The sequence below is a fragment of the Pteronotus mesoamericanus genome, unplaced genomic scaffold (assembly GCF_021234165.1).
Source record: "Pteronotus mesoamericanus isolate MK-2021 breed Mesoamerican mustached bat unplaced genomic scaffold, CSHL_Meso_final scaffold_167, whole genome shotgun sequence".
NCBI lineage: Eukaryota > Metazoa > Chordata > Mammalia > Chiroptera > Mormoopidae > Pteronotus > Pteronotus mesoamericanus.
The window spans coordinates 24,135,306-24,149,912 of record NW_026555308.1 but is presented as its reverse complement, the minus strand read 5'-3'; the positions used below and the strand labels follow the sequence as shown (position 1 = coordinate 24,149,912).

Below are 14,607 nucleotides of genomic sequence, written 5' to 3'. Positions count from 1 at the left end.
GGCAAATAGCTCCAAAATAACCAGCTAAAAGATGTGAAAGATAATTTTAAAAAATGGTCTGGAAACCACATTACTTTGCATAAACCAGGCATTGTAAAAAAGAATACTTACTGTCTTAAGCGAAGAATTTTCACTGGGAAATGATTCACAGAAAAGGGAGGAACTGCAAAAAGATTATGTCTTTTGCACATAAGGTGGTTCTCTACAGTATACCCCATCGCTCTAGATCACCAGTTCTTAGCCTTTTGGTCCATCTAGTCAGTTGCTGAGTAACAATGTGGAAGTTGGAAGTAACAATGTGGAAGTTTATCTAAAATAAAAAGAATTGATTCAAGGCTCAACTACTTTTAAAGCTTTATAGGACAAAATAAATACTAAAAATGAAACATTAAAATTTAAAAAAACACAGATGAAAAAAATGCCATGAACAAGACAGAAAACGAGGAAAAACAAATAACTCAGAAGAAAATAAACTAGCCACTGGTATTTCAAAAAGCGAAACAAAACTTTGAACCTTTTGAACAAATAAAGATAAATGTCACAAGAAAGAACATTTTCAGATCAATGAAGAAACCAAAAGTCCACATGAGCAGCCCAAGGCTAAGGCAGATTAGAATGCGAGATCTCATCCCACTTATAAGAGGAGAGGCAGGGTAGACATGGACAAGAGGGAGGAAACCTCAAATGACTGGAGTCCTGGCAGGCTATGGGAGAGGAGGAGACGTCACATAGCCACTTACACACCCAGAGAAACTTTCTGAAAGTACTGAAATCTCAGAGGAGGTGTGAAGGTCTAGAATAGCTTGCCAAAAAGAGGTAGAAAGAGTGTTACTGAACAGGAGGGTGTGAGGCAGCTGAGAGGGGAAGGTCACATGGTCCTGACAGGGATGCTACCTGAATTTGGGACTAGGCCATGGGGATCTAGTGGTTATATCAGGAGGGAGAAAGGGGTCTAGAGAACCAAATGTGGGTCTTTCCAAACTCACCTCCCCCCCTTCCAACAAAGAACACCAGGACTAGCTTCCTCTGCAGACAGGACCAACTTCAAGTGTAATTTCAGGAGACCCCACTCCAGGAGGGCCTCTCTGCCAAAAATTATCTCCTTAACAATTGCTCAATAACTTTAAGATAGCATGTTGCTCTGTATCTGGGGGACCCCTCTACAATCAACCCATCAGGCCACAAAGATGCACAGAAAGGCCTACATTTCCAAGTAACTGGCTCCCTCTTTATTCTATGTGTTTTATTTATAAAGGATTAAAATTATCTTGAAACCATAAAGATAAACATAAGGAAAACATAAATAAACACACTTTTAAAATTAAGAAAAAATAAAATTTGTCTCAGCAACTGACTAGATGGACCAAAAGACTAAGAACTGGTGATCTAAAGCGATGGGGTATGTAGAGAATATAGGCTGTGAAGGAAAAGGCACAAGAATAAAATGTGCCTCCTTCATTGAAAGACACTGGATGTTCTTTGGACAGGGGCCCTCCAGGATCTGACTCCAACTCCCTTGGAATATATCACCCCACCTGCCATCCCCTCAATCTTCTTCCTGAACTCTGTTTCCTCCATATTGGCCTCAATGACCCTCAGATAGGTCCGGTGCTGTCCCTTTTGATTGATGCTCATTTATTCATTAATCTATTTTTGTAGGCGTTTATTGTTTATTCATTGTCTTCTTTCTTCCAGGAGCTGGGCAAAGCACTAGGGACAGAGAAATGAACATAACACATACTATCGCTGTCCTTCTAAAATTTGCCCCCTGCTGCCAACAAAAATTCCATCCCTGTCAATGTCTTGCTTAATCACATCTCTCATGAGGCCTTTTTTTGGACACCATTCCATACTTGACTTCCTTCTCTGATGAAACTCTTGCTGTCACCCACCATTAGTATCAATCATGCAAGATTTGAAGGAACGTCTTGATCACACTTGGCTATTAGACATTTTAGGTTTTTGTAATTAAGCTATGAAAACTCCTCTCTTATTCTTAGGTTTAAATCATTAGGCACTATTAAGTTTTTGTCTGTTTCATCCTTAAAGCTAGAAAAGCCAAAAGATTCTTTTGGCACTATTACAGAAATCACCTGATTTTCAGACTGTGCTTTGTGTCAATACTTTCTCCTTTTGAGTTGATTTTGTACTTCTGTAAGCTCTCCAGCCCTATGGACTCGATTATCACAGACTTTGTTCTTGCATTTCTCAAGTCCTTCACACTGTCTTACGGTAGCAGCTGCCTGGCACCTAATATTTTGCCTTCCTGAGCATTTTATTCTCGTCAATCACTGTCACCTGTTTGACCCTCCACTGTTTAGCAGGCCTGTAAGAACATATGAAATATAAATTTTTAAACTGCCTTTAGCCTCAGTCTGGCCCCATAACCAACCTTGGTTCCCCTACCTCCATTTCTGAGTGGCTGTTGCCTGAAAACATCCTGTCCCAATTTTGGTAGCCGTGACATCATTAGTTTCTGAAACAGTCCTTATTCTGACTTTACACAGAATTACCAGTTAGGTCTCAGAATCAATGGACAGACTCAGAATTAAGCATGACCAAATCACACAATGGAACTAATTCTGTGAACATATGCTGCTGCCAACAGGGCCAGAGATGCTACCACATGGACCCATGACAAAGTCCCAACACGAGATTGTATCTCAGCTCGCCAGTGGCAGACTGTCTGTAGACTTGCTGAGAAAATCACCCACCCAGCCTGGCCCATGTATCCTGTTTTGTTACAGTCAGGAGAGGAGCCCATCCTTGCACCTCACAGGGAAGGGGTCAAAGCCAAGCCATTCCCAAAACTACACTTGGCATTCCCTCCAAGTAGTCAGCTCCAGGACATGGGAAGTCCAGAACCTTCCACCCAGACACAGTGAGCACGATGTTGCCTTTCCTGCTGTCCCTCCTGCTTGTTCTGGGTCCTACAGTCCCCCGAGAAACCCAAGGTGCTAAGTTGGGAGGCAAGGGTTGGGTATGGAGAAGAACAGAGGGGAGGTAATGAACAGGATAGACGGGCTGGGAGAGGGACCCAGATGAAACCTGGATTCCCAATGTCCAATACAAAGGAATGTTCTTGGCTGCCTGCTAACTCAGCTCACATATTTCTAGAAGGATTTAGAGAGCCTCTCGACCCATGTTAAATAAGACCTTAAAAAGTTAGAACTAAAAATTTTTAGTAGGCAAATGAACAAAACTAAGACTTAGACAAGTGAAGTGACCTGACCAGGGTCAGAGCCAGGACAGGGCGGGGGCCACACAGCTGGAACTTTTCGTTCCTCTCTCCTTCTCCAGTAGTTGGACGTATACCTCTGATTCTCGGGAAGAAAGACAGCAACTCCAAAGAGCTCTTGTAAAGGCATATGAACGGAAGAATGCTTCTAGGAACAAAGCCATTCCCTCACTCCACAGTTAGACACTATGACAGAGGGCCTGGAAGGCTAGTGATTGGGAAAGAAGCCAGATGGAGGTTGGGCAGAACTAGGGTCAATTTCACAACAGAGTAATGAGGTGTTTTTTTGTTTGTTCCTTTGTTTGTTTTTTGGCATACAAAATTTCATGATGATATAAGCTAAACTGTGCAAGTTTAGAATTTATTACATTCACAAACTGTCAGATATATGTTCTATAACAATTGATCATATTTAGATTGTTACATTCTCCACCGAAATGTAATTTAGTCAGGGTTCTTTAGAGAAACAGAATGAATGACATATATATGTACAGAAAGAGAGATTCATTTTAAGGATATGGCTCACAGCATTGTGGGTTGGGAAGTCTGAAATCTGCAGGGTTGATCAGCACACTGGAGACCTAGAGAAGAGATGACGTTGCAGTCTTAAGTCCAAAGGTAGTCTGGAGGCAGAATTTCTTCTTTTGGACACTTCAGTCTTTTCTCTTGTGGTCTTCAACTGATTAGAGGAGGCTCACTCACATTATGAAGTAGGACCTGCTTCCCTGATGTCTACTGAGTGAAAAGATAATCACATTTAGAAACTAACGATATTAACTTCAGTACTGGAACTGGAAATCTGCTATATGACCTCTAACATTAGTAATACCCATGAGAGTTATATCGGGAATACATTTTGAAATTAATTATGAAAATGCTCCAACCATCTACCACTCCCTTACTCACACAAAATCGCAGGGGCTCTTCTTAAAAAGGAGCAGGGACAGCACCGGCTTATCTGAACTCCATCATGTTCTTACCTTATATTGATCCAATCGTAAGTCACTTTCTGAGGTTTCTAGTCAATTCTTCTTCCTACACTTCCTACACTTTCTAACTGAATATATTTATCATGTTGAACTAGATAATGCTTCAGTAACAAGGGAAGTTTTTAGTGACTTAACTGAGCAAATGTTTATTTCTTGCTCATGTAAAGATGAATACAGATCAGGCAACTTTTTTGTGCTCCATGGTGACTCAAGGATCCAGGCGGTGTGCATTTTCGGTCTCTTCTGCTTCATCCTGTGGCCTCCAGAGTCCTCACCTAAATAGAAGAGAGACAAAGGGTTCAAACAAGCTTTCAAGCCTCTCACCAGAAGGAAGGCATCACTTCCCCTCACATTCCTTTTTGACAGAACTCAGTCATGGTCCCAATACACCTACAAGAAGGCTGAGAAATATCAATTTTTTGGTGTGCCAAGAGAGGAAACAAAATAGTCTCTGAAATATCCCTAGAATAGAATTAGGACCCATTCTCTCAAGCAAGCTTCCAATAGTATGTGGCTGAGATCATGGTGGAGAGCGCTGGGAAGGGAGAAGCCCAGTGACCAGATCTCCCTTCCTTGTCCTCTGTTGTCCCATATTGGGACTCCCTTGTGTGGACCCAACATCTGAATCTCTTCTTCTCTTTTGCAGGGCCCTATTCTCTGGCCTTCCATTCCATAGGGCTGTCTAGGCCCAAACCAGGCTTCCCCAGTTTTCAGGCCACTGGCTACCTCAATGACCAGGCCTTCTTCCACTGTGATAGTGAAAGCAGAAAGGCTGAGCCCTGGGGCCTGCGGAGACAAGTGGAAGAAATGGAGAACTGGGAGGAAGAAAGTAACATCAGAAGGCCAGGGGGGACTTCTTTCTGAAGAATCTGAAAGACATCATGGACTCTTACAAGGACAGAGGTCAGTGGCTTACAGGCAGCTGGGGTGGAAGGTCACAGCTAAAGAGGAAGCCTTGCAATTGTGAGTGTAAAGGCATCTGCAGGCTAGAAATACTCTCATGCCATAAGGGAAGCCAGCAGCACATTCAGAGATTCACAGACATTTCTGCATCCCACAGACCTTTCTGCCCCACAACTTACCTGTTTTTTCCTCCTTCACCATTACTTTCCCCATCCTCACTCCCAGGCCTTAATCTCACATCAAGTGAAGTCAGTGTGAGCCTGTGAGCCCTTTGTATTATTTTTTTATTGTCACCACTTTTTAACTGGTTTGAGAGAGACAGAGGGAAAGAAACATCGATGTGAGAGAGAAACATCAATCAGTTGCCTCCTGTATGCACTCCCACCGGGGATTGAATGCACAACCTTTCAGTTTACAGAACGTTGCTCCAACCAACTAAGCCACACCAGTCAAGGCAATATCAGACCTTCCTGAGGTACATCTGACCTCTCAGCTCCATGCCCCCACCTGTCTGAGGTCAATCCCACTTTTAGAAGGTCTCAGACTTATCCCCATGCAGGGGATGCTGGATGGGGAGTGAGCTAACCTTGGCATCATTTTGACCAGTGTTCAGGTGCTGACTCTGCCTTTTACCGGCTGTTTGACAGTGAACATGTACTTAATTATCTGGTCTGAATCTGCAAAGATTGGAGCATCGAGTCCTGCCTCCAAGACATTCCATAAAATTTATCTAGGCAAGTTCTGTGAAAGCTAGAACATAGCCTCTCTTGATCTCCCTTGGAGCCCCATAATATAAGACAGGCAATGAATATGCTGAATGATTGAGAGAAAGTGCCTAGTATGAACCATGGCTCATACTAGCAGCTCAGGAAGGATTGAATTGAAAACTACAAACTGTCAAAGGTGCATAAAATCATAAAGACCCTCCTGTTCATAAGGAGGAGACTTGGGTGGAGGGGTCATCTGGACTTGAGGTGTGAGGAGCCAGGGCAAAGTGGAGCACAGAGACTATTTCTTATGTTTCCCAGCCCAACATTCTTTCTCCTGAACCACACTGCCTAACCTCCAAGCCAGACAATCGCAGGCCTGGCTAACTGGTGATTTTAAAGTTAGTATAGGGCAAGTGTCAAAAGATGTGTTTCTGAGTATAAATATACCCAAGAAGTTACATGAAACTGAAAGTTTCCAAAAGAAGAGAAAGGTTACTCAGAAGTCTGAAGAGTGTGGAATGGGAAGCCCTTGCGAGAAAACAGCCTGAGTTGTGCTCAGAAGTAGGAAAGGGAATGGCACCGGTGTCCAGGAAGGACACCGGAACAAAGTTTAATTGACTGGAACAGAAATGTTGATGTGAGTAACCAGGAGTAAAGAGAATAAAGAGATGAATACAAGGGTATCAGGAAATAATAAGACTTGACATTTACTGACCGCTATGTGCCAGACACATGTATTAATGCATGCAATGATCACAATAACACTCTAACACAGTGCAGTTGCCAATGCCATTTTAGAAATGAGAATATTGAAGCAAAACAGGTTATTGGCTGAAGGTTATGCAACAGGCAGGTAAGGGTGAAGACAGACCTAGGATTTGAGCCCCAGTAGGTTGAGATCAGAGCCTGTACCAATAGCACTAATCAATATTGGGTAAACACCTACTTTTATAATCAAAATAAAGTGGTTTGGTCCCCCTTTCCTCAGTAGGTCAATTTTGAAGAGGTGTTGCCAGTTGGGAAAGGAGACAAGTATTAAAGATTTCTAATGAACATATCGAACACCACAATAGAGGGAAGAACTGATCAACTTATGTTGACTCAATTGGGGACATCAAGTCCACGTAGAATGAGAAAAAAGGACAGACTGCACAATCTTTTTTAAACTACAAATAATTTTTATTTAACTGGTCAACACACTTCCATGTGCTTGTGTCCAGTTCCTAAGACCTCACACTATAGTGAAACAAAGTTATTTAAAGAGAAGCTGCATGGGGCTAGAAGATCTGTCCCCAGTCTGTAGCTCTCTGAAGTCCTCTGGCTAGGTAGCATCTCATCTCAGACTGGCCTAAAACACTAAAGCATGCTAAGTTTCCCTCTCTCTGCCTGCTCTATGACTAGCTAATAACCCAATTGCCAAGATAAAAGGGGTAGAATGTTCAGATTTCAAAACCACGTCTACCTATTAGGTTGCAAACTGTGTAAAAGTAAGAATTATTGGCCAGATTGACAGATTTCTGGGGTGTCCGGGTAGATGGAGAAACCACATCATGCAGGAAAACATTGGTTGTGAACTCAGGAATAACAGCTACTGCGGGGCATTCTGGATGATTGCCTATGATAGACAACCTATATCAAGTCTAACACGGAAATACCAGTTTGGATACCCCTGAATCCAGAACCTCTGAAAACCAAGCCAAAGTGGGAAATGGAAGGCTCTGTGCAGTGGGCCAAACCCTACCCAGAAAGGACTGCCCCAGACGTTGCAGAACTACCTGCAATGCACCAAGAAAATCCTGGACCATAAAGGTACCAAGTGCTCTCTCTGTCCTGCTTCCCCACACTGAGCTCAGAAACACCAAGCTAATCCCAAGCCAGGAGCTCAGGGGAACATTTCAGGCAAATCCTGCAGTCATTTCTCTGTATGATATGCCTCCTGGCTTGGCTGTGGTGCGTACAATGTCTGCCCAGGAAGGGTGAAGATGAGTAAGTGTGAGCAGGACTGTTTCACTTTAGTGAGAAACAATGGGAAAGAGGGCCACGTCGGGGGGAGGAGGGAGGGGTCTCCGTGGCAGAGCAGCAGGCAGATCTAAGGGGCAGGGCTCAGGCTGCAGGAGACAGGCACCCCAAAGCCCACAGTTTCTCTGCATCAGAAGTCGATACGCAGTGCGTGGGCAGGGTGGCTGCTGGGAGGCAAGAAAGGGGCCACAGACATTCCATTGTCCCACAGGGAAAGCTCAAGGAAAGCCTCGGCTTCCCCGATCTCCTCGAAGTTTGCCTGGGGAGGCACTCAGCAGGGAAACATCACCTCCAGACCCTCACCTCCATGCTTTGTCTCTCCACAGACACTCCCTCTGTGTCAATCACCAGCCAGGTGGGCCCAGGAAACAGCAGGACTCTCAAGTGCCTGGCCTACAACTTCTACCCACGACCAGTCAGCATGTACTGGACTCAGGCAGGCAGCCCAGTGGAGACTGATGAATGGGGAGACATTGTGCTTAGTGAAAATGGCACATACCACTCCTGGGTGACAGTGAAAGTCCCCTCTTCGGACAGAGGCCCCTACACCTGCCACGTGCAACACAGCAGCGTGGCCCAGCCCCTCACTGTCCCATGGAATGAGGGGCAGGAATGAGGGGCTGCAGGCGCCTCGGCGTCTGGAGGCCAGGAGCCGCCCCTCCCTTGGGACAGCAGAGGCATGATCTCCACAGTGACTGACATCGCCATCAGCAAGGCCCAGAGAGGCATGAGGGAACAGAGGTGCTGAATTTGGAGACACAAGGCTTGAATGCCGGGCACTGTGCTGACTCACTGCTGCACTCCCCCCGCCCCCCGAACCCATTATCTAGGCTGCGAAGGCGTAGCAACACTAATCAACTAGTCAATGTTCAAAATAAATCAGATTGCTCAGCTGTTAAATGTTGTAGAAATGTCAGCAGAGGGTCTATCATTCACGCGGCCCCCAAGCACTTGAATCATCTGAAATTCGTGGTATCCACGGGAAGCAATATGTCCTGGCCATCTTGACCACGGGCCCCCACTCTACCGTGGCAGGACCACCCGGTACCTTGAGCATTGTTCAGGTGCTCACTGCTGAGGTCCGCCCCGCTTGTAAGGTCACAGAACTCTGCAGCCTCTTTAGTACAATCTGAAGCCTCTTCTCTACCTCAGTTTTTCTGGCATCTGCTTGCGTCCCTGTGACGCTGCCCTCCACTCCAGCTACTCCACCAATTCCACACCACGTTGGCCTTGGGGCCACACACAACCACAGCTTATTTGGGAGGTTCCATCCCTCCAGGATGCACTCCCAGGGGAGCAAGAATCCGCTGGAGGTTCTCAGACTCCTCCCAGATTCATTTGATTGAGAGAGAGAGAGAGAGAGAGTCTCACTGAGTCACCTGCCGCTATGCACAGGTCAAAGCAAAAAAACCCCAAAAAACAAAAAAACAAAAAATGAGAAGACCAGAACAGAGATCGTAGATGTGACAGTTTTTAAGCCTTGGTGCCACAAATTACCTTCAAAATTCCTCAGTCTCTTACAACTAGCTTGTCTCTCTTTGAAGGATTCTTCTGGGGGTAGTTTAGCAGCTAGACTGGAGGGATGAAGTACTCTGAACTAAGCGGGAAACATGCTGGATATAGGAGCGTAAGACATTCTTTGCCAATCCGTTGTCATTTTGACTGAACGCTGCTTTTTAACTTTGTTCTTATCGCTGGCTAAATAGCTCAGTTGGTTAGAGCATTAGCTCCCTATGCCAAGGTTGTGGGTTGGATCTCTGGTCAGAGCACATGCAAAAATCAAACAATGAATGCGTAAAGCAGTGGAACAACAAATCAACGTTTCTCTCTCCCTACACACACACACACACACACACACACACACACACGCCCTTCCTCTCTCTCTCTCAAGTCAACCAGTAAATAAAGATAATTAACCTTGTTTGCTGCTAGAACCTGCTCTTTCAGCTAAATAGCCTTATTGGTCATCAGGCATAGTTAGCGTTTTCTCTCTCTTTCCTTTGCTCATTCACTGATGGACTCAGTGAAGAATTACGTAGTGGGTATCCGTTTTATGCTGGAGGTGACCTCACTTCTGCCAATGGAAATAATACCCATTGTCAAGGTACAGCTCCAATCTCCCCTCCTCCCGTGACCACTGCCGTGATCACCGCCTCCGACATATACTCTTTTCGTGCTGAGACTTCTTTCAGATGAAGATATCAGGGAGGCCCTGGCCAGCGTGGCTCGGTTGGTTGGGGTGTAGCCCTGTAAACACGGGGTCCCTGGTTCAACTGCTGGTCAAGGCACATGCCCAGGTTGTGGGATCAATCCTTGGTGGGGGTGCATGCCGGAGGCAGCTGATCGATGTCTCTCTCACTTGCTCTCTCTCTCCACCACCCCTTCCCCACTATCCTGAATGAGAATAAAATAATTCTTTAGAAAATATATGAGCAAAGGTTTCAAGGAAGAAATTTGAGTAAAGCCTGTTTCCACCTTATCTAAGGATGTGAAAAGCAATTCCAGACCACCCATCCCAATTCCACTTTTTTGTTCCTTTCCACATGAAAGGGAAGACATATAAAAGAGAAGAAATCAAAGATGGGTAGGGGTGGGGGAAAAAAGATGGGGAAGACACGGAAATGAAATTTGCCAATTTCTGCATCCCAATTCAGACTTTTTCCTTTGCTCCTTTTTAAGTTTTGGAGAATGCATCCATCCATTTCTTTATTCAATCAATGTTTCCTGAAAATCTCTCAGTTATAAGACACTGAGATAGATGTTTATTAAGAAAGAAAGGAACCAGAAGTATATCATTTCACACAGTGATAAGGTCACAAGTGTTTTGGGGGTCAAACTGGGGACATTTGGTTAATATGCGCTAAGGTTCGGATATTTATCCTTAGTGACAGTTGAAGTCTTTTCTTCACTCCTCACCCGAGGATACATTTATTGATTTGCGAGAGAGAGAGAAAGGGAGGGAGGAGAGAGAGAGAAACAGGGATGTGAGAGAGGAACATTGCTTGCTTGCCTGTGTTATGGGCTCTGACCCAGGATCGAATCCACAACCTAGGTATGTGCCCTGACCAGGGATCCAAACGACAACCTTCTCGCATATGAGACGGTGCTCCAGCCTACCGAGCTACCAGAGCAGGGCCACAGTGAAAGGCTTTTTGACAGTAGCGTGACATGATCACATTTGTGATCCAGGAATATTAACCAGGTAGTAATGAGTACAGTGGATTGGAGGATGAGCAGAGAAACTAGCTGCTGAAAGCGCCCCTTGAGGTCTAACAGCAAAGGTGCAGCTGGCCGGGCGCACTTGGGCAGGGTCTCCTCCTGCTTGAGTGTCAGGACCCTTAGGCTCCCATTGAATCTGATGAAGCCGAGATGGCTAGATCACTATCTCCAAAAGCAGGAGAGCCTCCGGAAGTGGCAATTCTTTCTACTTGGGAGGTTAATAACCACCATGGATCATTCTTCAACTGAAAGCTTGCAGAGACTGGAAAGAACACCAGGCAGCCCAAACTAAACTTTTCCCTACAGCCAGGCTGGCAGATGCCTCCTTCTGCCCCTCCTGCCCCTCCTGCCCCTCCTGCCCCTCCTGCCCCTCCTGCCGCTAGCTGTCCCAGAATGCAGAAGAGGGAAGGCTCCTAGACAGCCTCACGAGATGCCTCCTCCCCGCAACATGCTGCTCCTTCTATCATGTGTTTCGCTGCCTTTTATTTCACTTCATTTTATTTTCCTCTCTCCAGGTAGGAAGATGAAGTTCATCATAACTAGAAAGGAAACACCACATGACCAGCCTCAGACGACCCAAGATCCCTCTTGTTTTCTTTAGGCAGTAACTTTCCCAATTCATACACATCCTCACGTTGCAGACCCTTGGCTGTTTATGGGAGATGAGCCTCTCTTTGACATGCCAGCTGCTAGTAGGTTCTCTCCCCGCTAGGCAAATGAGTCAGGGTGAGCAGCCTCAAACGCTGTGGTGATAGACACCTGCTGCCCTCCTCTCTCTCTGTCCGCCGTGAGTTACGAGATCTCCATGCTGTGACTAATTTTGACAGATCACATTCTGAGGTGCTGGGGGGTTAGGGCTTCAACGTGCAAGTGGGAGGCGGACACAGTTTAGCCCAAAACGTTGCTCCTGAGAGCTTTCTTGGCTCTGGGCTGCCACTTATCTTCCACATTGAAAAACCGTAAAGGCCTTTTGAGATAAGAGTGTGCCTTCTGAAGGATTCCACAGAATGAAGAATTAGGTCCTGAACATCGGATTTTAATGTGGGAAAGTAACCTACTTAAATACACTGCCATTCCAGAGCCAGCTAAATGGATTGCTGTCATCTCATCTTCTGTGTTCTGTTTCCCACGTTTTCTTGTCACTTCAGACTTACCACGTGGGCTGAGGCATGAGGATTGGTGCACACAGCTGCCTTCGCAGCCCCTGCAGTCTTGCAGAATTGTGTCCACCAACATCGTTGGATGACAAGCAACAGACACTGACATCATTGGATGACAAGCAACAGATACTGGCTGTCTAACTTTAGCCCAGCACCGCCCCTCCCAAAAGGTCTTCATTGGTAAAAACTTTAAGTTGCTCGCAATTAAAAGGAAGAGTTGCAGAACCACCTCTTAGGGGCTCAACAACAAAGAATTGAGGAATATTGTGGCGGGGCGGGCACAATAGCTCCAAAAGGAGTTAAATGCCTAGGAATAAATGGGCATTGGCCTCCAGGTTGGTCAGGCTTTAGTGTCCCAACTTAGATAGGTTATTGTTAGTCACCAAGTCACCTACCTTTAGTCTGGAATCTGGTATTTGGAATCTGGACTCTGGTACTTCTCTTTTGGAACCTGGGATAGAGGCTCAACAGCGCTCCTGACTCCAGAGCCCTCATGCACCTTTAGCCTCCCATCCAGCCTCCCTCGTGCTCGGCAGAGCAGAGGACAGCCCTCTGTGGAGGGACCACCCAACTGGCATCAAAAGCACTGGAAAGAGCCTTGCGTTGGCCACGCAGACATCACAGGACGCGGCATTAGGCGAGGGACTGAACACAGGACGAGAAAGTGTTGTTTGACAGTCTGTATAACAAGAAGTCCGACTTTTCACCCCCCCAAGAGAAGGGAGGTATTTTTTCTGGAGAGATCTAGCCAAGGTCCCTGCTCCAAATTCAGGAACAGGAGCATGGATGTGGATGGCACCTGGAAATGAGTTGCCAGGTAGAACGCGGGGAGGAAATGACAGGCTACGAACTGAAGAGTGAGGCGCCGCGGCCCCCTCTCCTCTTGACCCTCTTCACTTACTCTGCATCTTCAGGTAGTGTATCTCAGGGCCACACATGTCCTCGAGCTTACTTTTTCAAGTGGAGTTTGTGTTTCGTTCCTTCATTCTCACTGTTGCTGAAGGAGTGGTTTTCCAAGAGAACAGAAGTGAAAACATCCTCACCTCACTCTCCTCCAAGCAGAAGTCTAGGTTTCCTTTCACATTGGGAACCATCCCCGCCCCACTGGCGATGGCCGCTGGCAGATTTCAGCCCGTAGCTCCTGCTCCACTTTCAGGGTTTCTCACTTTTGTGTTTCATTCTTCATGAAATGAAAAAGAAAATGAAGAAACTGAACAATTTCTTCTGTGTTCTTTCAGCTTTTTACTGTCTCCAGATGGATTTACCTTTTGTTCTTACGTTCTGTATACCCTTGCTTTTTGAAAATATCATCCCGACTACCTGTTCATATCTGCCTGCACCTGAGCCTGAGTTTCACCCTTGGTCCTCTATGTATGACATAGATCTTACTGTGTTTTTAAAGTGCTGATGTCTTCCCAACTTTTCACCTTATTTTAAAAATAAAAACATCATCTCAGAGGTATGCTTTTCTCAGATTCCATGCCAGCTAACACTCTTTAAGGACATTGTGACATTTTAAAAGGACCGTGTTTCTTTTCTCTTGACCGTCCTCGAATGGGGACTGATATCTCATGAGAATGCTAACCGCTAAGGTGTGTCTCTTCCCACTACCTGTCCTGGGAGGTGACCCTAAAGGGGATGTCATGGCAAGGCCATAGATGAACCAGAGATGCCTCATAGACACCCACTAGAGAATCTTGGATTTCTTGCACAGTCTAGAGAGTCGGATCAATATTTCAGTTCTTGCTCGGGTTCCATAGGACAATTTCCAGTGCAATTTCAGGAAAAGCCCCACCCTAGGAATGTCCTCTTGCCACGAATTACCTCCTTCTTAACAATTCCTCAGTTGCTTTAGGATAGCATGGGGCTCTGTATCAGGTGCCCCTCTGCAAACAGCCCACCAGCCCCCAAGGGTACACGGAAAGGCCTGTGTTCCCATATAGCTGGCCTCTCTTTAGTCTGTGTTCTATTTAATGCATGAAAACAATCTTGTTTTCATATTTATTTTACCTTAGTTTTTCCGATTACCAGTTCTCCCCCCTATACTCCCTTTCACTTCCATGCATTGCCCTCCTGCTGGCAACCACCCACACTGTTGTCTGCGTCCATGCGTTCTTTCTCTTTATTTTTCCTTTTTTCCTCAATCCTTCCACCCCACCACTCCATCTCCAGAGTTGTCAGCCTTCTCTTTATCTACAAGTCTGTCTCTGTTCCACTTGTTAGTTCAGTTTGTCCATTACGTTCCACCAATGGGTAAGATCATATGATACTTGTCTTCTTCTGACTATTTCACTTAGCATGACCTTCTCCAGTCCATCCGTACACAAAAGTTATCTTGAAAGAAAAAAGTAAAAGAATAAATAATTTCT

The 14,607-nt window shown here is 45.5% G+C and overlaps 1 long non-coding RNA gene and 1 pseudogene across 1 annotated transcript; one reads left to right on the top strand and one right to left on the bottom strand.

The window, feature by feature from the left end:
* The first annotated feature begins 2,890 nt into the window (after positions 1-2,890).
* LOC129083841 (zinc-alpha-2-glycoprotein-like) lies at positions 2,891-8,759 on the top strand (annotated as a pseudogene).
* Positions 3,592-9,506, bottom strand: LOC129083846 (uncharacterized). Its single transcript, XR_008530508.1, has 3 exons — positions 9,357-9,506; positions 4,363-4,502; positions 3,592-3,970 (listed from the first exon to the last, which is right to left on the bottom strand). It is a non-coding gene; the product is annotated as an uncharacterized LOC129083846 (long non-coding RNA).
* Between the last annotated feature and the right edge of the window lie 5,101 nt (positions 9,507-14,607).